The sequence below is a fragment of the Scylla paramamosain genome, chromosome 3 (assembly GCF_035594125.1).
Source record: "Scylla paramamosain isolate STU-SP2022 chromosome 3, ASM3559412v1, whole genome shotgun sequence".
Taxonomy (NCBI): Eukaryota; Metazoa; Arthropoda; class Malacostraca; order Decapoda; family Portunidae; genus Scylla; species Scylla paramamosain.
Window position 1 is genome coordinate 11,692,501 of NC_087153.1, and position 25,000 is coordinate 11,717,500.

A 25,000-nucleotide genomic window follows, 5' to 3' on the forward strand; every position below is an offset into this window, starting at 1 on the left:
CCCTGCAACGCTGCCTCCCGCAAGTCTCCGCCAGCATTCCAGCAACACCTTATCCCCCGAGCGTTGTCTCCAGCAGAATTACCGCGCAACACTTGGCCGGAATGTAGCACTTTTATTCAGCATTGCGCTCTTAGAAGCCTTGCTGCTCATTTGTTGAACGTTTACTCAACATAATTTAGAAGTGAGGGAGTTTATAGTTCCACTGCAACACTGCACTGCGCAATAAGTTGTATACAATAGCCAGCATCCTTGCGGCTTGATATATTCGTGTTTCGTTAATGAGACTCGATAACAGCGTCCCGGGGCCAAACTTGTCCCATCGCCAGGCGCCGCACGAAACACGTGGGCGAATAGATAAGTGAATGTCAGGTGCGGGGGTCCGGCAATCAGGCAAATGAGAGTCAAAATGTGCATTAAACAGAAACAAGAAGCAATTTACACCAACGCACTGGAATAGGGAACACGAGAAAAGCGAAATTCTGCAATGAGAAATAGAGATATTGCTCTGTATGTGGAATATTGTTTTTTGCTTTGCTTGAGAGAGAGATATGGCTTGTTTCGCCTCCATGAATTGTAAATACTGAATAAATAAATGTGCCGCTGAAGGGGAAAGCATGTCGTCATCCTTGGCTGAGTGTGGCGGCGCAGCAGGCAACCCGCGGAAAGACGCTGGTGTTCAAAGGTCCTAGTGTTCAATGGCGATGGTGTTCAAAAATGCTGGTGTTCAGCGGTGCTGGTGTTCAAAGACACTGGTGTTCAAAGGCACTGGTGTTCAAAGATGCTTGTGTTCAAAGATGTTGGTGTTTAAAGGCCCTGGTGTTAAAAAATGCTGGTGTTCAAAGGCGATGGTGTTAAAAGATGCTCGTGTTCAAAGGCCCTGGTGTTCATAGATGCTGGTATTCAAAGATGCTGGTGTTCAAAGGCGCTGGTGTTCAGAGGCGCCTAATTTTCCCCGCCTTTTTTTCAGTCATAATGCATTTTGTAAGTTTATGAAGCCTTGTTGAACGAAACGAGCAAAAGTTCCGCTAATCATGAGTCATTTCAGCAGGATTTGAGTTCGCGCTTGGGTACGCAGTTATCAGGGACACGTGGGGCTAGCAGATAACGGCGCCGTCTCTCTCTCTCTCTCTCTCTCTCTCTCTCTCTCTCTCATCAGTATCATCCGAGAGTCTTTCCGTCTTTTGCTTGTAGAATTGTCCGTATGAAGAGAATAATGGGATATTGCAACAGTGAAATACTAGTAAAGAGTGGTGGTGGTTGTGGTGGTGGTGGTGCCGTTGGGAAGGCGAAATCCACGGTCGTTTTGTTGTGGAGGCAGTGGACGCGCTGGACTGAGTGAGTGTCGCGGCGGTGCAGGACACAATCAATCTCACAGGAGCCAAACGCAACCGAATAGTAAGTTTTCGATGCCCTTTTTCTTGACCACGAAGACTTCAAAGTAAACGTTAGCAAGAGTGACGAAAGAAAAGTATTCAAACTATCCATGTTTTGCCAATGATGAAGGAAAGACAGGGCTGTGGGACTGACAAACTTAAGGGTTCATTCGCAAGTGTTTCGAAACCTTATCTCGACTACTTTTTAACATGCTTTAGTAGAAGTTACTGGGAGCTTTTCTGCGTGTGTTCATGATTCTAATGACAACTTAATAAGACCTCTCATCAGCAATAGGAAAAAAAAAAAAACACCCATGGGAACATTGTACACCTGTAAATCGTGGTGTAGTGCTTAGCCCGCCTGGGTACGAATCCGTGGGTCTCGGTTCGAAGCCGGGCTCGGGTAGTCGACGTGCAGCTCATCACCTGTTCATCCTTCCTTCGGGTTCGTCGATAAATGGGTACCTGGGGAAACTTTGGGAAGGTGAACTGTGGAAACTTAGATTTCTCCGTAGAACTGTAATCTGTTGTAATCCTTAGTACTCTCTCTCTCTCTCTCTCTCTCTCTCTCTCTCTCTCTCTCATCCTTTATCATACACTCCAAGGTTTGTCTCCATTTCCAATAAAACTAATGTCGAAAGAGGAGCAGAAACCCTCAATTTAAGTTTGAGGAGAAGAGAAGGAAGATGAGTGAAAGACACAGCGATGCCTGGTGTCAGTAACGAGGGAGGGAGTGGCTGAGATGATAAGGGAAAACAAAGTGTCTAGCGGGATGTATACGTAATGAGAGAGAGAGAGAGAGAGAGAGAGAGAGAGAGAGAGAGAGAGAGAGAGAGAGAGAGAGAGAGAAAAGACAAATTACAGCGTAGAGTGATTAGCGTGGATTAGAGGGGAGGAGTTAATGAGACGGTATAGTTTCATTTTTTTTTTTTTTTTTGCGCGCACCTCATTTCACGCGATGGTGTGTTGAACCGCTAACAGCTTAGGGCAGGGGGAACCTGGAGAGAGAGAGAGAGAGAGAGAGAGAGAGAGAGAGAGAGAGAGAGAGAGAGAGAGAGAGAGAGAGAGAGAGAGAGAACCCGCAAACACCGCTAACACTGTATACGTATTATCATAAGGAGACACTGAAAGGGAGCGAGTAAGTACGAGGAGAAGGAATTAAGAAGGAAAAACAAAACCAGTAATAAAAAAAAAAACATTGTAATGATAAAACTCTTTACTTCTCAAGACGTTCAATATTATTTTTGTTTGTTTTGTTGAATGGGGAAATGAATCTAAGAGGGCTTATGCTTTTATGGTGGCTGACACACACACACACACTCTCTCTCTCTCTCTCTCTCTCTCTCTCTCTCTCTCTCTCTCTCTCTCTCTCTCTCTCTCTCTCTCTCTCTCTCTCCCATACACCTTAATAAAATCACGGTAAAAAGGGAACTCTCTTTAAGTAAATCCCTCTGCCTTTATACATCCTCCATAGAAATCCATCTTCCCCGCCCTTGCCGAGATCACTGACTTTGCTCTTAATCCTCCGCTGGAATCCCCCAAGATATTGCTTCAGAAAATCTCACGTCACTCTTGATTAGGGAGCGAGGGGAGGGAACAGCTCAGCCCGCCAAGGGGAAAAGAAGAGAAGGTAAAAGAAGAGCAGGACGATGAGAGAGAGAGAGAGAGAGAGAGAGAGAGAGAGAGAGAGAGAGAGAGAGAGAGAGAGAGAGAGAGAGAGAATTTTGGAAGTAGGATGTAAGGGAAGGAAAGCTCGTGAAAAGGATCCAGTGTGTGTTAGTGTGTGTTGGTTAGAAAGAAATGAGGAAAAGAGCTTTGTAATTTTTTTCCCCTTGTGTTCCTGCATTACTTAGATGGTTGGGTTGTGGAAGGGTGGAGTGGATAGTGATGGGAGGTTAATGGTAGTGGGGGTTGAATGAGCAGTGTAGGAAGGAGGTTATTGGGGTATGTGAGCGATGTATTGAGGGACAAAAAAGGTTGCGTGGTAGGATGAAAAGGGATGCTGTAAACTTAACAAACTAGAAGGAAGTTATTTGGGTATGGAGGAAAGATGTTGGGGGACGAAAGTGGCTGCTTTGTAGGGGTTCAAGGGATGCTGCAAACTTAACAGATCAAAAAGAAAGAAAAAAAAACATGAAATTACAATCCATGAAAGACAGACAGGAAGGCCATGACAAGGTGGACAACTCCGGTACTGGGCGCTTCGTAATAAGAGAGGCAGACGTTCTATCAGCAAATTCAGGTCTTCTTTGTTCATCACAATAGGGGCAGGAAATGAGAAAATGCTGAAAGTGGCACCAATGATGATAGTGTTGGAGAACCAGAGGAGGAGGGGGAGAGGAAGGAAGAGAGGGACTTGATAAAAATATAAATTGCTTCTGACTCCCACTTTTTATTTTTCCATTTATTCATTTGTTTTCTTTACATTACTGTGTGTGTGTGTGTGTGTGTGTGTGTGTGTGTGTGTGTGTGTGTGTGTGTGTGTGTGTGGGTGGGAGAGTGGGTGGGTGAGTGGATGGGTGTGTGTCTGCTCCCAACTCACTCAGTGCCGCAGCGTCAGGGGAGAGAGACTGAGAGAGACTCTGAGGTTAGGGCTGGTGCTTGTTCGAGGTAATGAGGCGGGCTGGACGGAGAGGAGGGCGGCGGGGCTTGAGATAGGGTGGCGTTGGAAGAAAGAAGGAGCAGTGTAGTGTGCATCTCGAGTCATGAATCCTCTACTCTATACCCCGTACCCTTGATCCTTTCATTTCATTCTCTTCCCTGTACTCTCCAAAACCTGCGGATCTCCTGACAGTGTAGCGTGTGTGTATGTCGAGTCATGAATTCCCAACTCTTCATTCCGCACCCTCCTCCCTTTCATTCCATTCCATCCCCCGGCACACTCTAAAACCTGAGAATCTCCTGGCGAGGCAAGTCAAACAGAACCCGGAGTCTGTCGTCAACTCCTGAAGAATATTTGATTTTAATCTGTGTAAACGCGAAGAAAAATATAACTCGTCTTCTTCTTCTCCAGTTCCCCGTAGATTCCCGTTTTCTTTTGCGGGGGCGAACACAAGGGAGACCTGGAGGCTGAAGGGTAAATGTGGCCCTTATTGCACTCCGTCACAGGACCCAGGGGCGCTTGTGTATGGAAGTCGCGGTGTTATCAGTGTCTCCTGCTGCCCGGGTCCAAATCTTGATACATAAAATTCACCTCAATGTGACTGTGTTTCCGTGAGGTGGCGTTTTTTGAGTGGTGATGGTGGTGGTGGTGGTGGGAGACTTGGCTAGGAAGGCTGACACAAGGAGGAGGAAGAGGAGGAGGAGTAGAACATTACAGAGATGTAAGAGGAGAGTAGGAAAGGATGACAAAGTAAAGGGGAGATGGGATATGAGACAAGGGGAAGAGAGGACAAAGAAAAGACGGAGGAGAAAGGAGAGACAGATAACTAAAGGAATATAGAGAGGAGAGCTGTAGAAAAGAGATAAGACGGGTAGGAGGAAGAGACTGAGAGGACAGAGGGTACACGAGAGAGAGAGAGAGAGAGAGAGAGAGAGAGAGAGAGAGAGAGAGAGAGAGAGAGAGAGAGAGAGAGAGAGAGAGAGAGAGAATGACAAAATGATAATGGTAATGTTGGTGTTAGTAGTTGAAATGCAAAGCCACACAGGATTAATGATGTATCTACACAGCATTCTCGAGCATTTCGGTGTCTCATCTCTACTACTTTTAAGGCTCGAGTGTGTGTTACTGCAATTTTCAAGGATGTTCTCATGATTCCTGTGAACTAAGCGTCTCAAAATACATGCACTGGTTTGTGTGTCTCGTGGCAAGTAGCAGCGCGGCACTTAGCCATCTCATTGCGAGACAGATCTTTCCCATTGACCTTTTGCACACTTGTTTTTTGCACAACTGTTTTCTCAGAATATAACTCTAAATTTTATCATACTTCTTTATATAGCTTTATTTATTTCTCATTTTTTTAACATTTTTTTTATTACTGCTGATGGCAATATGACTCCAATTATTTTACTATTCCTACGTGAGTTTATTGGGCAAACGTAAAACTTCACATGAAAAAGTTTGAATTATTGTACTATTGCTTTTTGCTTACACTTATCTTTCAAATGAATGTACTAGAAAAAAAAAATAATAAAATAAATAAATAAAACGTCAGCCTTGAAAATTTTAACTATTTTTGCTTACAGTGTTGCCTTTCAAAATTATTCTCTAAGCTAGTACACATTTTTACCCATTCACTGCGATATGAAACAATTAACAACACTGGAAGTAATGTGTGAAATCTTTATAAGCATCTACAAGAATGAAGGGTATTTAAAAGGAATAGATTTTAACAATTTCTAGCCAGTTTAATGATTGGAGGTGGCTACAAAACAAATAAAGATGTCTCAGAGTGGTTAGTAATTAAGGAAAGATGTATCAAATAGCAGTGAAAGGCTTAATAATCTTGAGGAATAGCAAGCAGAGAGTTAAGGAGAACACACGGCAGCGAAGAAGTTGATGCCTTGAGGAGCAACACGCGCGAGAAATCAAACAACCATGTACCTCGTGGGTGAAGGCGGCGGGGAGTTAATGGCGCGTCAGTCGTTAGCGTGGACCTAATGCCGCGGGGAATTACTGTTATGGGAAGTAATACCGGGAATTGTTATTATAGGGATCACTGGTATTAGTGTTGTCACTGTGCTTATTTTCCCCCTAGGACGCGGGATTGGGGACATGTATTAGTGTGTCTCCTTGCTGCGTGTGTGTCATAAATAGGACTGTGTTGTGAGGGATTGGGGATGTGTAGTGTGGGGATTGGGAATGTGTAGTGTGGGGATTGGGGATGTGTAGTGTGTGGATTGGGGATGTGTAGTGCTGTGTCTCTGTACTCCGTGTGTGTCGTGAATAGGATTGTCTTGTGAGGATTGAGGATGTGTAGTAATACGTTCCTGTATTCTGTGTGTGCTATAGATATTTTTTTTTCAAAGTAAGTAAAGTAAAAGTAAAGCAAAGTTAACACACACACATACAAAGTGTAAAATATACTGTGGTGTAGTGGAGGGCTGGGAACAGTACTTAACGATTTTCTCTTTTTCTGTTTTCGTCCAGTAGAAATGAAAAAAAAAAAAGTGGTGCTTATATATAATCTTATCAGTAAAACAGTTTATTTAATCAGCTTGGCTATCTACATGAGAGAGAGAAAAAAAAAAGGACTCACAGGAAAAATATATTAACTGTATTATGTAAAACATGTTGGTGTGAGGAGAATAATAAAGTCTTCTCTTTTTTTCTTTTCTCCCCCTTCCCCCTTTTTTTTTTTCTTTTTTACGTGTCAGGGAGTGAGGCCAAGGGCAAACAAAATGGACAAAAAAACCTGGTTATCATGTCATCCCCTAAAAAAAGAAACAGGAGGAGAACCAAAAGAGTCATCCAATTTAGTTTTTGAGTTGTCTTAATCTTTTGAAACATTCCAAGTCATAAGCAGAATGAAATACAGATACAGGAAAAACAAAAACAGTGTTATAGTTCAACATTAAAAATAAGACAGTTACCCATCGCAATGTGTACTCGTGTCCTCTCCTTCATCCATTTGCAGGAGAGTGGAATCCAAACTGTAGGTTGCCACATCCACTGACCCTGGCCACCACCACAGCAGTGCCTCCCCCAGCCAAGGCCGAGGCGTGGTATGTAAATATGACTCAGCTGTTCACGTTGTTATTCATGTTAGGATGTATTATATTGCAGTCTGGCGGTGTCCTCCCAGATGGTTTAATTTTCTTTAGGGATTTTCCAGAATGTGTTTTCTTTCGTAGCACTTTATTACTCCTGCCGATGTTATTCGTGCGTGTATAACGTTCGTACTTTGTTTTTTTCATTTCATTTATTAATTTTTGGGCGATAATTGTTATTCATTTGTTATTATTTTTTTTATTGTTCATCTAATTTGTGTGTCAAGGGTGCAGGTAGAGTAAAACGAGAGAAGTCAGAATACAAATGGATTAGTCGTGAAAATACTATATCCATCAGCGAGGAAGCGGTGGTGACTAGGGAGGGTTCCTTGACTGCTGACCAGAGACCGTGTTCTTCAAGGTGTGGGCAGCTTAGTATCTCCACTACTTTCGACTTCTCTTAACCCACCGACTACTGATGACAGTGTGACTCTTCCGACTTTAGTAAACGTAAACAACCTTGCAGAACAATAATAAACACTGCACACAACAAAACATTTCAAGTGTTCTGCTTGATCATTCTTTGTCTTCGGTTGTGTCTTTCGGAACTACACTTTAAGTTTGCACGAAATTCTATTAAGATGAAAAGCCATAATAGTTAAATATTTAATAAGCTCGTTTGGAGGTTAGTGGAATTTTCATGGGTGTTTTTATGATTATAGTTATATGTAGTTAAACGAGGGTAATCTATGTTATCATTGGAGAGCAGCACCCATGAAATCCAGCCTATCATCCCTGTAGTCTGTGAAAATACCCCTTAAGAGATAAGAAGTGTTTCAAAATACGTACATAACTTCTTAGGTTAATAAATGGAGTTGAACTTCATTTATTAGTGAGTCGCATATCTTTCTCTTTAATAACTATGAAGTATCTATATAAATTCAAATACCAAAAGTTGTAGATAGTTGTGCCTAATTCGAATAGTGATTTATGCCTTATCTTCGTTGAATATGTTAAAGTAAGAGACATTTTTTTTTATTTACCTATTTATTTATTCATTTATTCACTAGGTTATCTATCGATCTATTTATTCATTTACTTACTTATTTATTTATTTATCTATTTTATCTTATTTATTGTTATTATTTTATCGTGCTTCAAACTACGGGATCTTTACTTTAACGACAAAAACCTTCCCGTCAGTCTCCTCCTTTTTTGCAATGGGGGCGCTTTAGGACCCAAGACGAACCCTGGTATAGAATCAAGTCTTTCCTCAAACTCAGCAACAATCTGGCGGTTTCTTGGGCTCTCCTTGCTTCTGTGATACAAACTCTTGGGAGGAGAGCGCCAGCTTAACTCCTCTACCAGATTGGCTCCTCTGATTCTTTTCGAGGAGTCTCGTCTTTTTGCAGATACTCGTTTAGCTACTTTGTGCCTCCCTTCGTCAGCAGGACAGCGAGGTGACTCCTGTTTCTGTGGTGGTAGTGGTGGTGGTGGTGGTGGTTTAGAGGAGGAGGAGGATGAAGATAAGGATAAATAATGGTGTTGATTATAGTTTTATTGAAAATTGTGGTAATAGTAGGGTAGTGGTGATGGTGGTGGTAGTAGTAGTAGTAGTAGTAGTAGTAGTAGTAGTAGTAGTAGTAGTAGTACTAGTAATAGGAGTAGTAATAATAATAATAATAATAATAATAATAATAATAATAATGCTGATGATGATGATAATAATAATAATAATATTAATGATGATGATGATAATAATAATAATAATAATAATAATAATAATAATAATAGTAATAATAATAATAATAATAATAATAATAATAATAATAATAATAATAATAATAATAACAATACTACTACTACTACTACTACTACTACTACTACTACTAACTAATGATAATAACAATAACAACAATAACATTCTTGTCAATAACAGCATTATTATTATCATATCATAACAATAATAATAATAATAATCTACCACCACCACCACCACCACAATCACCAACCCTTCCTTTTCCTTACAGACCTAAAAAAAAAAAAACTTCCTTTCATCCCCCTCCTACACACACTTCTTTTCCTCACCCTCCTGTAAGTACCCTTTCCTACCTTCCTTCCACGATCCCTTCCTCCTTTCTTCCATTTCCTTCCTGCCAGCGCATCCTCTTCCTCTTTCTGCCTTTCGTCTTCCCCTCCCCTGTGACTCCCCCTTCCCCGTCTTCGCGCCCAGGTAATTAGTCTTAAAGGAATTTCTTTGCTTAATCTCAGGTGTTCGTAGTGAGGGGAAGATGGCAAGGGGAAGGGTGAAGGGAGAAAGGGGAAGAGGGAAGGGGAGGAAGGAGGAAGGGGAGGAAGGAGGAAGGGGGATTTTTTCTAGTTCTGGCTCTCTCTCTGATTAGTGATGGAGGGGAGGGAGGGAGGGTGATGGAGAGAAGGGAGTGTAGGAAAGGAGGGAGGGATGGAGAGAAGGACATGGTTAAGGGAGGAGAAGGACGAGAGGGATAAGAACGTGGCATAGGGAAGAAGGGAAGTAGGAATGGAAGAAAAGGAGTAGATAGGGAAGAAGGGTGGATTGGAGAGAAGGACTCGGTTGAAGAAGGGTGGTGACGGATGGATGGGCAAAAAGAAGTGAGGAAAGGAAGGAGAGGAGGAGAGGAAGAAGAGGGAGGGATAGAGAGGGACATGGTTGAGAGAAAGAAAGAAGAATTAGGAAGAAGGGTAGCAGAAAGGAAGGAGAGAAGAAATGGAGAGAGAAAAGGGGGAGGAAAGAAGAGGAAGGGTAGTGAGAAAGAAGGAATGGAGAAAAGTAAGGAAAGAATGGGAAGAAGGAGGGACAGGATAGAGCAGAAGGAGGACTGGCAAAAAGGATGGAGATAGGAAAAGGAAATGAAGGAGGAAGGCAGAAGAAGAAGGAGAGAGGGAGGGAAGGAGGCAGGGAGGGAACGAAGTGGTAAAAAGAATGAAGATAAATGATTGTAAGTCGAAATGTTTATAGTTTTTTTTATGCTTTTGATCTCCTCCTTCATTGATCTCTCTCTCTCTCTCTCTCTCTCTCTCTCTCTCTCTCTCTCTCTCTCTCTCTCTCTCTCTCTCTCTCTCTCTCTCTCTCTCTCTCTCTCTCTCTCTCTCTCTCTCACTACTCCTTCATGCACTTCATCTTCGTTGCAGAAATGCAGAACAAAATATGAATGAAGATAAAGAGAAGTGACTGGAGGAGGAGGAGGAGGAAAAGGAAGAAGAAGGAGGAGAAGACGAACATCATAAGAAGGAAGAAAGAGACGATAGTAAAAGAAGAGCAAAACCAAGAGAGAACGAGCAATGATAATGAAAAAAGGAAAAAAAAATGGGGGAGCCAGAAGGAAAGGAAAGGAAGGAAAGAAAGAAGGAAGGAGGGAAAAAGAGCCAAGAAGAATGATAAGGCAAAAAGTTGGTAATGGGAGGCAGAGTATAAATGATGAGAGAATTTTTTTTTTCTTCAGGTCAATGAGAATAAGAGAGAAGGGAGTGGAAATGAGAACAGAGAGGATGGGAAGAGGTTCGGAGGAGGAAATGTGAGTGGGAGGAAAGAGGAGAGGGGGAAGGAAGAAGAGGAGGAGGAGGAGGAATAAGAAGAATAAGAGGAGGAATAAGAAGAATAAGAGGAGGAATAAGATGAAGAAGAAGAGGTAGTTAAATAGATGGATAGATAGATTTATTGATAGAGATAAATATCTATCTATCCATCTATGTATCTATGTATGTATGTATGTATCTATCTATCTATCTATCTACATCTATCTATCTATCTATCTATCTGTCTATATATATATATATATATATATATATATATATATATATATATATATATATATATATATATATATATATATATATATATATATATATATATATATATATATATATATATATATATATATATATATATATATATATATATATATATATATATATATATATATATATATATATATATATATATATATATATATATATATATATATATAGAGAGAGAGAGAGAGAGAGAGAGAGAGAGAGAGAGAGAGAGAGAGAGAGAGAGAGAGAGAGAGAGAGAGAGAGAGAGAGAGAGAGAGAGAGAGAGAGAGAGAGAGAGAGAGAGAGAGAGAGAGAGAGATTTGGTAAAGGAAAAAAGGAGAAAGTAAAAGCAATGAAGAATAGGAGGAGGAGGAGGAGGAGGAGGAGGAGGAGGAGAAAAGAAAGAGAAAAAAGAAAAGGTTAAGAAAAGAGGAGAAGGAAAATAAATAGACAGACTAGATTAGAGAGAATAAAGGCAGAAAAATCAAACACAAGGAATAGAAGGGAATAAAAAAATAAAGAGAAATATAAAGAAAAGAAACCACACACACACACACACACACACACACACACACACACGTCTACATCCTTATAATCTTTATTCGTTCCCCACCTGTTTATCTATTTTTTTCATCCCATTATCTTGTCCGTCTTTCTCTCTTTTCACCTCTTTTCACTAATTCCTTTATTTCCACTTCTTTCCTCCAGATGTTTCTTTCCCTGCAACAGTTCATCTTTTCCTTCCTTCCTTCCTTCCATCCATCCATCCATCCATCCAACCAAACTTCATCCCTTCATTTCTTTAGCTAAGTTTTTCGTTTTCACTTTCCTTCCTTCGTTCTTTCTTTATACATTTCTCTCCCATTTTTCTTTCCCGCCTCGACTCTCCTTGCCTCCATTTTTCGTTCAGCGTTCCTTGCCTCCTTTTCCTTCCTCTTCTCTCCTTCTCTCCTCCCCTCGCGTCCCTCCTCCTCTGCTCCGCCACCGTCCCCCTCCCAACCCCACCCAACGCAGCCTTACCCTCAGCGCTGATAAGGAGTTATGAGATTTCTTAAAAGTTTGCGTCAGACAAGTTTCCGTTTGTACTTGAGCGATGGTGCGAGGGTTACCTCTCACGATGCACCTCATTACCTCCCGCGGACCCGACCTCCTCCTCCTCCTCCTACTCCTCCTCCTCTTCCTCCTACCACTACGATAACCACTACTATTCCTCCTCCTCCCAGCTGCTCTCTTCCCGCCACCCTCGCCAGAACACCTCTCTCTCTATGTAGTGTTATTACTGGATCGTTATAGCTGAAATCTCTCATTATTACTTGCCTCTCTGCCCCTGTGCTCCTGTGTTCCTCTGTCTGAGTGTTTGGTTCTGTCTTCCCGTCTCTCTCTCTCTCTCTCTCTCTCGTGTGTGTGTGTGTGTGTGTGTGTCTATGTCTCTGTCTCTGTTTCCGTTTCTTTTCGTGTCTCTTTTGTGTGTGTCTCTTTCTCTTTCTTTATTTGTTTGTTTGTGTTTGTCTGTCTTCCGTTTGTCTGTCTGTCTGTCGGTCTTTTTGTATGTCTGTCAGTTTGTTTCTGTCTGTCTGCCTAACCTCTCTCTCTCTCTCTCTCTCTCTCTCTCTCTCTCTCTCTCTCTCTCTCTCTCTCTCTCTCTCTCTCTCTCTCTCTCTCTCTCTCTCTCTCTCTCTCTCTCTCTCTCTCACGACCTTCACTATCTGGGTCATCATCATTATTTCTGCGCCACATTGTATGGATTTGCTAATATTCACCTTTCACATCGCTTTTCCCATTCTTTCTCTCTCTCATTCTGTCGCCTCTCTTCACCACCACCACCACCACCACCTCCACCACTATTACCACAACAACCATGGTTATTGTTATCGCCACAAATTCCCTCTCCTTTTTTTTTCTCTCTCTCTTTCTCTCTCCCTCGCCCACACGCTCCGCCACCTCTGCCTCACTTTTCCTCTATCATTCACTATTTTCACCATCACCACCACCACCACCACCACCACCACTACCACCACCACCAGCACCAGCACCATCACCACCATCGCCACTATTAGGAAATCACCACTGCACACCAAAGCCTTTTACGACAACACCAGTAACACCACAACCACCACCACCACCACCACTGTCATTATCATCACCATCACCATCATCATCACCATCCCAACCTCATCTTTCATACCTTCATTAACTCCTGCACCACCACTATCATTACTCATTGCGTCTATCCATCAACTGTATCTATCGTCCTCTCTCTCTCTCTCTCTCTCTCTCTCTCTCTCTCTCTCTCTCTCTCTGTGTGTCTGTCTAGTTGATCTACGAAGTCATCTCTGCCCCAAACTATATATTTGATCTGTTTCTTCTTAACTTTTCCTACTCCACTGGTCTCTCTCTCTCTCTCTCTCTCTCTCTCTCTCTCTCTCTCTCTCTCTCTCTCTCTCTCTCTCTCTCTCTCTCTCTCTCTCTCTCTCTCTCTCTCTCTCTCACTCAGGAATTTTATATCTACGAGAGACGTCCACGGGGAGATAGAGTACGTGTGTGTGTGTGTGTGTGTGTTAGGGACAGGAAAGTAGAGTTAAAAAAAAAAATTATTTGAAAGAAATAGGGCCTGAAATATATATATAAAAAAAAGGGAAACTTAGTTAGAGCATACGAGTAAATGGGAAAGTGTTAGGAAGATGTTAGAGTGAATAGGCCGTACCGAAGCTTCTGGTATAAAATAAAAAAAAAAGTATAAGAACAAAAAAATAGTAACGAAAAATGAATCACCACAAAAGAATCACCACAGAGAAAAAAATACAAACTTCGACATAAAAATGATGAGATTATATATAAAATAAGAAGAATAAATGAAAGTGAAGAGTGAAAATGCAAGGAGAGATGGAAAAGGAAGAGAAGAGAAAAATGTGAGGCGTAGGGTATGTGTGTGAAGAAGAGAGAGAGAGAGAGAGAGAGAGAGAGAGAGAGAGAGAGAGAGAGAGAGAGAGAGAGAGAGAGAGAGAGAGAGAGAGAGAGAAAAAATTTTTTTTTCTTTCGTTTTGTAAATAAAACAATAAATCACAAATTATACCGTTACTGAGAGAGAGAGAGAGAGAGAGAGAGAGAGAGAGAGAGAGAGAGAGAGAGAGAGAGAGAGAGAGAGAGAGAGAGAGAGAGAGAGAGAGAGAGAGAGAATGGTGATGAATAGCCGGTAATGAAGGAGGACTCAGCGAGCGCTCATTGGCTGCCTCTCTTACACGGCTCGACCAATCACAGACGAGCTCATGGTGGCACACACACACACACACACACACACACACACACACACACACACACACACACACACACGAGGAATAGGAAAATATGGGAAAAAAGACAAAAGAAAAGAAAAACGTTAGATTTTCACAATTTTTTCCTTTCTTATTTATTTACTCCATTTTTAACTTTATTTTATTTCATACATCAGTTTTATTTTCTTTTCCTCCTTATTGATAGGGACGTGTTATATGAGATACTAAATGTGGTAATATCCTGTTTCTCTCTCTCTCTCTCTCTCTCTCTCTCTCTCTCTCTCTCTCTCTCTCTCTCTCTCTCTCTCTCTCTCTCTCTCTCTCTCTCACATGTCCGTACAGACAAAAATCCCCCGTAATGCCACTCCCATTAGAGACAAAGAATAGATCCAAACCTCATTCTTTTCACTCCATATAGATGTCCTGCAATTCTTCCATCGTAATAACCACCGAAGAGAGAGAGAGAGAGAGAGAGAGAGAGAGAGAGAGAGAGAGAGAGAGAGAGAGAGAGAGAGAGAGAGAGAGAGAGAGAGAGAGAGAGAGAGAGAGAGAGAGTTTGTGTCCCTCTGGAAATAAAAGAGACACCCCCAAAAAAGTGAAAGAAAACAACACCTGTCACTCCCCATCACATTCCTGCCACACAAACAATCGATCTAACGGTGCCAGTGCCTATAGCCTTCAGTCAGCCACTCGTGCAGACTTGATGACGTTGTTTGATGCTGTTTGATGCTGTTACACCTGCCCAAGTCACCTTTACCTGGCCCGTCGCCCGTCCATTGGTACAGACAAGGTTGAATGGCAGTTAATCAGTCGTGTTCATTTCCTGCATGTTATTGCGTTTTTTTTTTTTCTTCTTTTTTTCTCATAGGTTCATGTTGGTAAAGTCTTTGTTCTCTCATCAGGACTGTTTTCAAAGGCCACAGCGATGATTGGTTGGTTCTCATTCGTGTTTTGTCTGTTGGTGTTGTTGAATTCTTGTTAAACTATCATTAGGTTTGGTTTTTCCTGTATTTTGCTTATTGGTGATATTGAATAATAATAGGGATGAGGAGTATTCCTTACGAAGCGAGGTTGAAGCGGTTAAATTTACATTCTCTAGAGAGACGTAGGTTAAGAGGGGACCTGATAGAAGTCTTTAAGTGGTATAAGGGTTATAACAAGGGAGATGTAAGCAAAATTCTTAGGATCAGCAACCAGGGTAGAACAAGAAATAACGGGTTCAAGCTTGAAAAATTTAGGTTTAGGAAGGAGATAGGAAAAAATTGGTTCTCAAATAGAGTGGTAGATGAGTGGAACGGACTCAGTAATCATGTAGTTAGTGCTAGGACAGTAGAGAGCTTTAAGAGAAGATTAGACAAGTTTATGGATGGGGATAGCAGATGGAAATAGGTAGGTGTGTTTCATACAGGGACTGCCACGTGTAAGCCTGGTCGCTTCTTGCAGCTTCCCTTATTTCTTATGTTCTTATGTTCTTATGAATGTTTATATCAAGTTCTCATGTCTGTTTTGTGTATTGTACTTGTTAAACTATCAGTAGGCGAGGTTCTCGTGTGTGTTTTGTTTATTGGTGATGTAGAATGCTTGTTAAACTATCGCTAGAAACAAGAAAACACCTTTGCAAACCTCAATAACTTCCGCCAAGGCTTGCTAAAAATTGTCGAGATGAGACGCTGAAATGTTTAAAAGTATGTTTTTTTTCTATTGATGGTGTAGAATCCTTGTTAAACTATCACTAGGAACAGGAAAAACATTTTTTGGAAACCTCAATTACTTTCACTAGAGCCTATAAACTGAACACTAAAAATTGTCGAGATGAGACGCTGAAATGTTTAAGAAAGTTGGCATGGGGTGCTTTTCATACTGGTGCTGCAGAGCCCTTGTTAAATTGTCGCCAGAAACCTGAAAACACTCTTAGAAGCCTCAATAACTTCCACTGCGTAGAGTTTGTTTAAGTTAGTCGAGATAAGACGCTGAAACACTATTCTCGTGAAGGACTGCAAACTTCTTATCTTTTTATCTGTTTTTTTCTTTTTTATGTAAAGTGTCTGGCCAAGAAAAAAATAACTTATTGAGGGTGCCAGTTCCTATTTCTGAAGTATATGCAGGAACGCACACACACACACACACACACACACGAAAACCCCCTTTGGAAGCTTAAAAAAAACTTCCACTGCATAAAACCTACTTAATACTGAGATAAAACAATGAAACACAATTTTCGTGATGTATTGCAAACTTTTTTTTATTTACATGTTTATCCTTTTACGTAAGAGTAGTTCTCGCCAAGGAAAACAAACACTAGAGAAAAAACAGAATCCATTGTAGGTACCAGTCCTTATTTCTGATGAATATGCTGGGAAAACACACACACACACACACACACACACACACACACACACACACAAAGGACAGAGTTGCTAGCCTTTTCCTCCCGTTAGGCTGAGGTCAGAACTTGTCTCCTTGTGCCCTTCTCCATTCTCCGTGGCGTGAATGGAGGCGCCTGACTGAAAGGACGCCTCTCCCCTCATACTCTACTCGTATTTGCACCCAAGATTCGAACCCCGGACCCCTGAGTTGTGGGTAGAGTACGCGAGCCACTGTGCCACTGCAATGATGGTGGTAATGAGGGTTTTGATGATAGAGGGACGGTGATAACATTTATGGTGGTGGTGGTGGTGGTAGTGGTGGTGATGATGGTGATGATGATGGTGATTCTTCTCTTTCTCCTCCTCCTCCTCCTGCTTGTTGTTGTTGTTGTTGTTGTTGTTGTTTTTGTTGTTATTCGTGATACAGTTTATTGTAGTGGCAGTGATGGAAGAAGTGTTATCTCCATAGAAGTTTTTCAGTCCGTGTGTGTGTGTGTGTGTGTGTGTGTGTGTGTGTGTGTGTGTGTGTGTGTGTGTGTTCAGGGGCATAATATGAGTATCTCAGAGCGTTATCAGTGGCTTTCAATTAAATGTTGTGGAAAGACTGGCTGTGGCCCAAGGAACAATGGACTGTGGGTTCAGGAAGAGGATACCTATGTGCATCCAGGTCTTTTTTTCTCACTACTACTACTACTACTACTACTACTACTACTACTACTACTACTACTACTACTACTAACATTATTGCTGAGAGAAGAAATAGCAACACTTCCGGAACTGACTGGACTAAATCGAAGAGCTTTTATTTATTTTTATTTATTTTGGTCTTTTTTTTCCCTCTCTTTCTGTTCTTGACTTTTTTAGAAGGAGCAATTTGATCAGGCTTTTTTTTTCTTTTTCATCCATTCCTTTTTTTTTTTTATGTTTTTCGTGCCCTTGCTCAGTCTCCGTGACACGTGAAAAAAGTAGTGATAGTAGTAGTAGTAGTAGTAGTAGTAGTAGTAGTAGAAACAGAAACCATACTTATCGTGAATGTTATACAAACACTTCACAACATGTCTGTACTTGTCGGCGACTAGATAAGATAAAGAAAAGGAAATAGTCCCACTTTTAAGACTACGCAGGACCCTCGGAATTTGTAAGCAGTGCAGACTAAGCGATCTCTCTCTCTCTCTCTCTCTCTCTCTCTCTCTCTCTCTCTCTCTCTCTCTCTCTCTCTCTCTCTCTCTCCCTGAAAAATCCGGGGAACAAAGTTTCAAATAACCTTTTCAAATAGTATAAGAGTTTCATTCAGTTTCATGGTTCCAAAGATACAGTAGTCTCAAATCGGATCCATCTTTTTTAAACTTTTGTATTTTCACGTTTATCTTTCCTCTTTGGTGTTGTATTATATAATATTTCTGTGTAATAGATGTATAATACTACTACTATACATATTCTTTCAAAACCTTCACCCTTTTTTTTTGTCATTCTTAAACCTTATTAGTTCCCCCAAAATGTTATTTATTTATCATTTCTTGACCTTTTTTTCTAATCTTTTTGAAACAACCCATAAAATGAAAATGAATCGTATAGATGTAAGAGGTGGTTATGCTTGTGGTGTTGCTACTGTGTGGTGCTTTTCTTAATATTTTTAAACACACTGTTAATTGAAGATGAACCGTCCTGTAGTGAGAGACAGCTTGTGGTGTTGGTGGTGTTGTTGGTGGTGCTGGCTTGCGGTATTTTTGTTAATCCTTCTGAAACAATCTGTATATGGAAATAGCAGAGTGGAGAAAGGCTGCTTGCGGTAGTAATGGTGGTGGTGGTGGTGGTGGTGGTGTGTGGTACTCGAAGTGGTGTTTGTATTTGTGGTGGTGGTGATGGTGGTGGTGGTGTGCGGTACTCGAAGTGGTGTTTGTATATGTGGTGGTGGTGGTGGTGTGCGCTATTTTTCTTAATCTTTTGAAACAGTCCGTAAAAAGAAAATGAATCGTACAGTGGAAAGAGGCTGCCTGCGGTGGTGGTGGTGGTAGTGGTAGTGGTGGTGGTGGTGGTGGTAGTGGTGGTTGGTGGTGGTGTGCGGTACTCAGGTCCGGGCAGCCACACCATTGCGCAAGCTTTCTCCTCCAGTGGACTGCTTCAGGCTCTCTTAACAGCCCAACTAAACCACGAAGGTAAAGCGATAATTCGTGAAGTTTCGTGATTCCGTTCCCATGCAGAAAGTCCCTCTGTGTGTGTGTGTGTGTGTGTGTGTGTGTGTGTGTGTGTGTGTGTGTGTGTATGTGTGTGTGTGTCTGGCTGGTTGTCTATCTGTGTGTGAATGTCTGGCTGGCTGGCTGGTTGGTTCTCTCTCTCTCTTTCTCCCTCTCTCTCTTTCTCCCTCTCTTGCTGGTAAAGAACTGCAAATGAGAGAGAGAGAGAGAGAGAGAGAGAGAGAGAGAGAGAGAGAGAGAGAGAGAGAGAGAGAGAGAGAGAGAGAGAAAGCACCAGAAAGACGACAGATCTTGCTTCTGGAGTCCATTTCGGTAATTATATATTGGTGGTTAGGCTCGTACACACACCTGCTGCTCTCCCCCCAACCCTCTTCTCTCCTCCTCACCTCCTCACTCCTCCCTTGCCTAATGTGCCTTCTCTCCTCTCACTCCCTCTCCTCCCTTCCCTCCTCTCTCCTCCCTCCCGTTCCTCGCTATCATCGCCTGGCCGGAAGAGAAATACTGGTTATTATAAGGCGCCGGGTGTTCGTGTTTTGTGCTTCGTGTCAAATTTTATCACGGCAATGGGCATGTGTAGTGATGCATTCCCTCACGTGCATTAATGGTGAGGGAAATAATGGTTCACTGGCTATGTACGGTTAGGAGAAGGAGAGAAGGAGAAAGATAGAGAGAAGTGGAGAGTGGCGGAGTTTGGAATAGCTGTGATTTTTATTACTGGTGAGGGAAATAATGGTGTACTGTCTATGCACGGTTGCCATAAGAGAAGGAGAAGGAGGAGAGAGAGAGAGAGAGAGAGAGAGAGAGAGAGAGAGAGAGAGAGAGAGAGAGAGAGAGAGAGAGAGAGAGAGAGAGAGGTGAATTTGAAAGTAAATGAAAATGAAGATGCTGCGTTTTACATGCTAGAAGTGACGAAGCTAGACAAAATCAACAATGAATACATCAGAGGAATAATCTACATACAAACGAAGGAAGAGAGGAATAGAGAAAGGGAGAGGAGCAGACTCTGAAGTAAATGAAACGGAACATACTGCATTTTTCTCAGCAAGTGACGAGGCTAGACATAAATTACCAATGAATACATTAGAGCCACAACACGTAGGTTAGTTTGGGGAAATAGGCGAGACTGACGTGGTTCAGGAGTGTCAGGAGGAGAGACGAGGAGCATGTGGGGAAGAGGAGGCTGGAGATGGATCTACCCGGCGGGAGAAAGCAAGGAAGACCTAAGAGAAGGTTCATGAATGCAGTGAAAGAAGACCTGCTTGTAATGTGTGTGATTGCGGAAGGCGCAGAAGACTGAGGGGCGTGTTGGAGAAGGTTGATTGATCCCCAGTGGCGACACCTTATTGGGAGCAGCCGAAGGAAGGCATACTATTATCTGAAGAAGTGTTATCGCAAAGGAAAACCGTAGTATTCCAAACGTTTCTGCTCCTTAAATCAACTATTTCATTTATTTTTTTTTCATAGGATTGACTGGAAGTGTGTTTTCAAGAGTGCTTTCATGATTCTTGTGATATCTGAAGAAAGACTCTGCATCATTAATGGCCAAAAAAAGGAAACTTCATGAGAACCTGATTTTTAATAATTTCCGCAGACAAAGCCCCCTGAATTTCATGTCCATAAATAAATCGAAGAATAATTTATGGACTAATGAACTACTTTATGTTAAGAGCTCTGGAAAGACCACGAAGAGATAGAGGTGAAGGTACGGTTAACGGAAGAGAACTAATGATTACATGAGAAGGAAGGAAGGAAGTTAAGAAATGGAGAAGCATTAGCGTACAGTATATCAAGGAGAAAAAAATAACTACAGTAATTTCAGAGGATGACATGCTGTTAACGGAAGGTGAGCGAGAATTGATGGAATAAAGGGAAGAAAGGAAAAATTACAGATATAATGGAGAAATGGGGAAATACACGAATGCAGAGGGATCGAACGAGAAAAAAATGCAAATAAGTATAGGAATTTTAAAGAATGACACGTTGCAAACAAAGGGCGAACAAAAATAACTGAACAAAATAGGGAAAAGGAAGAAAGAAAGTAGGAGAGGACGGGAGAAAGGAAATAAAGGTTGAAGGAAAGAAAGACGGACTCAACGAAGAAAGAAAAAGGAGAAGGACTACAAATTTGACAAGAAAAGAGATACTAGAAATAACAATCAAAGTTACCTGAAAAAAAAATAGCAAGTAAGTGGAGAAAAAAAAAAAAGATGAGTGAAGAGAGAGTGAGCCGGATGATAGATGAGCCAAAGGGATCAAGACACTATAGAAGGAAAGGCTGAGAAAGGGAAGGTTATCAAAAATGGGGTAGAGAAGTGAACTTGGGTAGTGACGGGGCAGTGGATGTGGGCTGAGTGGGTTCACAGATGGAATGGGAAGGGGAGAGAGGGGAGAGGGGAGTCAGGGGCGGATTATGGGAGGGTAGAGAGAAGTGTCTGCTTGGGGAGGGGAGCACAGGAAAGGTGGGGAGAGGAGGAGGAGAGGAACACCAGCAGTCTGTATGGGATTAGTCAGGATCAGAGTGAGAGGCGATGAAGAAGGAGGAGAAGAAGAAGACGTAGAAGAAGACGAAGAAGAAGAAGAAGAAGAAGAAGAAGAAGAAGAAGAAGAAGAAGAAGAAGAAGAAGAAGGCAAGGAGAACAAGCAGGAGGAGGAATATATGTGGAAACATAAAAGAAATAAGAGAAAAATGAAGAAAGAGGATTTGGAGGAGGATAAGGAGTAAGAAGAGGAAGATGAAAAGGAAGAGATGCAAGGACAAGGAAAAGAAAACGAAAATTTGGGGAAGAATAACGAGGAAGAGGAGGATGAGGAGGAGGAGGAGGAGGAAAGGAGAGGGATAAGACATTGAGGGAAGAGTGAAAAAAGGGGAAGAAAAGAAAAAGAAATAGAAAAAATAGAGGAAAGGATGAAATACTGAGGAGAAAGGAAAAAAAGACATAAGAGGAAAATTCAAAGGATAAGAAAGGAAACTATAAAGGGAAAGAAGGATGGAGGGAAAGACAGACAGAGAGAGAGAAAAAAAAAAATAAGAGGATAGCATAATATGAGTTAACAAATAAAGGATAAGCAGGTAATGTAAAAACCATTGGCTTATAACGTGGTTGTTTTCTTAAGCAAAATACTTCAATTAGAGGAACCTTTAATACCAGAATGGGAGAGGGAGAGAAGAGCGAAGAAGAGGGGGAGGAAGAGGAAGAAGAAATGAGGAAGAAATGGGGAAAATCTAAAGGAAAAAGAACCAACTCGAGAAAAGGAAGGAAGAGGAGAAAGAGAATCAAGAAAAGATAAAAAGGAAAAAAAGGAGTAAATAAGGAAGAAATGAGGAAAACCTAAAGGGAAAAAACGAACTACAGGAAAGAAAGGAAGGAAGAGAAGAAGGAAATTAAGAAAAGAAAGAAAACAAGGAAGAGAAACCAAAGTGATGAACATGAGAAAGAAATGCGGGAAAAAGCGAAAGACAAACAACAGGAGAGAAGAAAGGAGAGAGGAGGATACAAAAGGATGAGAAGGAAGGAGGAAATCAGAAATAAGAAAGTGTTATGCGACGAAATGATGGAGAAAGAGAAACATGAGAAAAACGATGAGAAGAAAATAAGAAAGATAGGAGGGAAGAAGAGAAGAAAGAATATGCGAGACGGTGAAGGTGCAGAGAGAGAGAGAGAGAGAGAGAGAGAGAGAGAGAGAGAGAGAGAGAGAGAGAGAGAGAGAGAAAGAGAGAGATGGCGAGTGTGCGGGAGAGAGAACTATGAGGGAGGGAATGAGGGAGGTAAGGATTATCACTCCTCCTCCTCCTCCTCCTTCTCCTCCTCCTTCTCCTCCTTAACTAATGGAGCACTGTCTTCCTCACATTAAGAGTGTCATCAGTCCACGCCGCTCCTCCTCCTCCTCCTCCTCCTCCTCCTCCTCCTCCTCCTCCTCCTCCTCCTTTCTTTCTTTCTTTCCTCGTCTTTTGCACTCTTTTTTCGTTTGACCCTTCATCTGCTCTCTCTCTCTCTCTCTCTCTCTCTCTCTCTCTCTCTCTCTCTCTCTCTCTCTCTCTCTCTCTCTCTCTCTCTCTCTCTCTCTCTCTCTCTCTCCCTGACCGCCACTACGTAGTTTCCTTTCTTTTCCTTTACTCTCCTTCTTCTCCTTCGTCTCACAAGTTTCCTCTTTCCTTCCTTCACTTCATTTAATTTCCTCTCCTTTCTTTTCCTTCTTTTAATTTTCCGTATCTTTTCCTTTGGTTTTCTTTTTCTTCGATTAATTGTTTTTTGCTTTTAAAGGTTTCCTATATAATTTTTTTTTACTTTTTATTTCCCTCTTCATTATCTATCACTCTCCTCCCCTGCTCCTCCTCTCCTCCTCCTCCTCCTCCTCTTTATCTTCGTTTTAATTCTCGTCTTCCTCCTCCTCCTCCACTATTTTCTTCTTTTGTTCCCTTCATTCCACTTTGCCTTTCTGATCTTTGTCGCTCTCCTCCTCCTCCTCCTCCTCCTCCTCCTCCTCCTCCTCCTCATCATCATCATCATCATCATCCTCCTCTTTATCTTCGTTTTAATTCTCGCCTTCCTCCTCCACTGTTTTCTTTTTTCCTTTTGTTCATTCCACTTTCTGATCTTTCTCCTCCTCCTCCTCCTCCTCCTCCTCCTCCTCTTCCTTTTCCTTTTCCTCCTCCTTTCTACGTTTACAGCCCCAAGGAAAAAAAAATTACCATTCGTTTCCTCAGCTTCTTCTCCTTCCTTTACTATTTTATCAATGTTGCTCGAGGGAGGGGAAGAAGAGGCTGTGTCGGGAATAAAGTTAATGGTCAGTATTGTATCTTTTCCTCTCCCCCCTTCACTTCCTAGTCTGACTCTCTCTCTCTCTCTCTCTCTCTCTCTCTCTCTCTCTCTCTCTCTCTCTCTCTCTCTCTCTCTCTCTCTCTCTCTCTCTCTCTCTCTCTCTCTCTCTCTCTCGCTAACTTTCTTTCAAATATATTTTTTTCTCTCTTCCACCCTCCTTTTTCCTACGTTAGAAAAAAAAAAGTCACTGAGGAGGAGGACGAGGAAGAAAAAGAGGAGGAGGAGGAGGAGGAGGAGGAGGAGGAGGAGGAGGAGGAGGAGGAGGAGGAGGAGGAGAGGTGTATGACGTAACACTAGACACAATAACATTACCTAACCCTTTGGTGCAACACGCCGTAGTGAAAATAACACTTGATAGTGGGGGAGGAGAAGAGAGAGAGTGGTGGTGATGGTGGTGGTGGTGGTGGTGAGTGTTGTATTGCAGTAGAGAGGGAGGAAAATCTGCAGATAAGGAGGAGGAGAAGGGGGAGGAGAAGGAAGAGGAGGAGGAGAAGGAGGAGAAGGAGAATGGAGAGCGAGGAAGAGGAGGGAAGAGGAGGAGAAGCAATGAGAGGAATACAAAGGAATGCAAAAGGAAAAACACACACCAGGAGGAATAGAAGAGGAAAGACAAGGAGGAGGAAGAGGAGGAGAAGGAGAAGGAGAAGGAGAAGAAGGAGAAGGAGGAGAAGGAGAAGGACGAGGAGGAGGACCAGGACAAGAACGAAAAAAAAGAGGAGGAGGAGGAGGAGGAAGAAGAGGAAGATAAGGAGGAAGAAGAGAGGGAGGAAGAGGAGAAGGAAGACGAGGACAGGGACAAGAACAAGGAGAAGAAGAAGAAGAAGAAGGAAGAGGAAGAAGAGTAGTAGGACCAGGAATGAGGAGTGGGTGGGTGTGTGGAAGAAGAACAACAACAACAACAACAAAAACAAGAAGAACAAAAACAAGAACAGGAACAAGAACAAGAAGACGAATAAGAAATGAGAATTGAAAAGAAGTTAGAAAAAAAAGATGCAGGAAAGAAGATGTAGGAAGAGCGATAAAAGAAAAGAAAAAAGTCAAAGGGAGGGAAGCAAAGGGCATGATAATTTTGATTTTCCAGACACTGCTTCTGGTGGTGATGGTGGTGGTGGTGGTGGTGGTGGTGGTAGTGGTGGTGGAGGGAAAAGTGGAATAGAGAAAGAGAAGAAAGGACGGAAAGAAGAAAGGAGGAGGAGGAGGGACAGGGGGACGAGGAAGAGGAGGAAGAATTGGAGGTGGAGGAGGAGGAGAAGGTGGAGGAAGAGATGAAGGAAGATGATAATGAAGAAGAGGAAGAAGAACTAGAAAAAAAAGACAAGAATAAGAACAAGGTGATGATGATGATGATGAAGAAAAGAGGATGAAGAAGAAGAAAAGAAGAAGAAAAGAAAAAGAATAACAACAACAACAACAACAACAACAGCAACAACAGCAACAACAGCAACAGCAACAACAGCAACAGCAACAACAGCAACAGCAACAGCAGCAGCAGCAACAACAACAACAACA

General features: G+C 42.0%; 1 long non-coding RNA gene across 1 annotated transcript in view; it reads left to right on the forward strand.

Annotated features, from left to right (window-relative positions):
• The first annotated feature begins 1,142 nt into the window (after nucleotides 1-1,142).
• The window catches only part of LOC135090345 (uncharacterized), a 227,980-nt gene continuing 204,122 nt past the window's right edge, over nucleotides 1,143-25,000 (forward strand). Inside the window, exons 1-2 of the long non-coding RNA XR_010261881.1 lie at nucleotides 1,143-1,395; nucleotides 6,950-7,037. This is a non-coding gene — a long non-coding RNA (uncharacterized LOC135090345). The remainder of the gene's footprint in view (nucleotides 1,396-6,949; nucleotides 7,038-25,000) is intronic.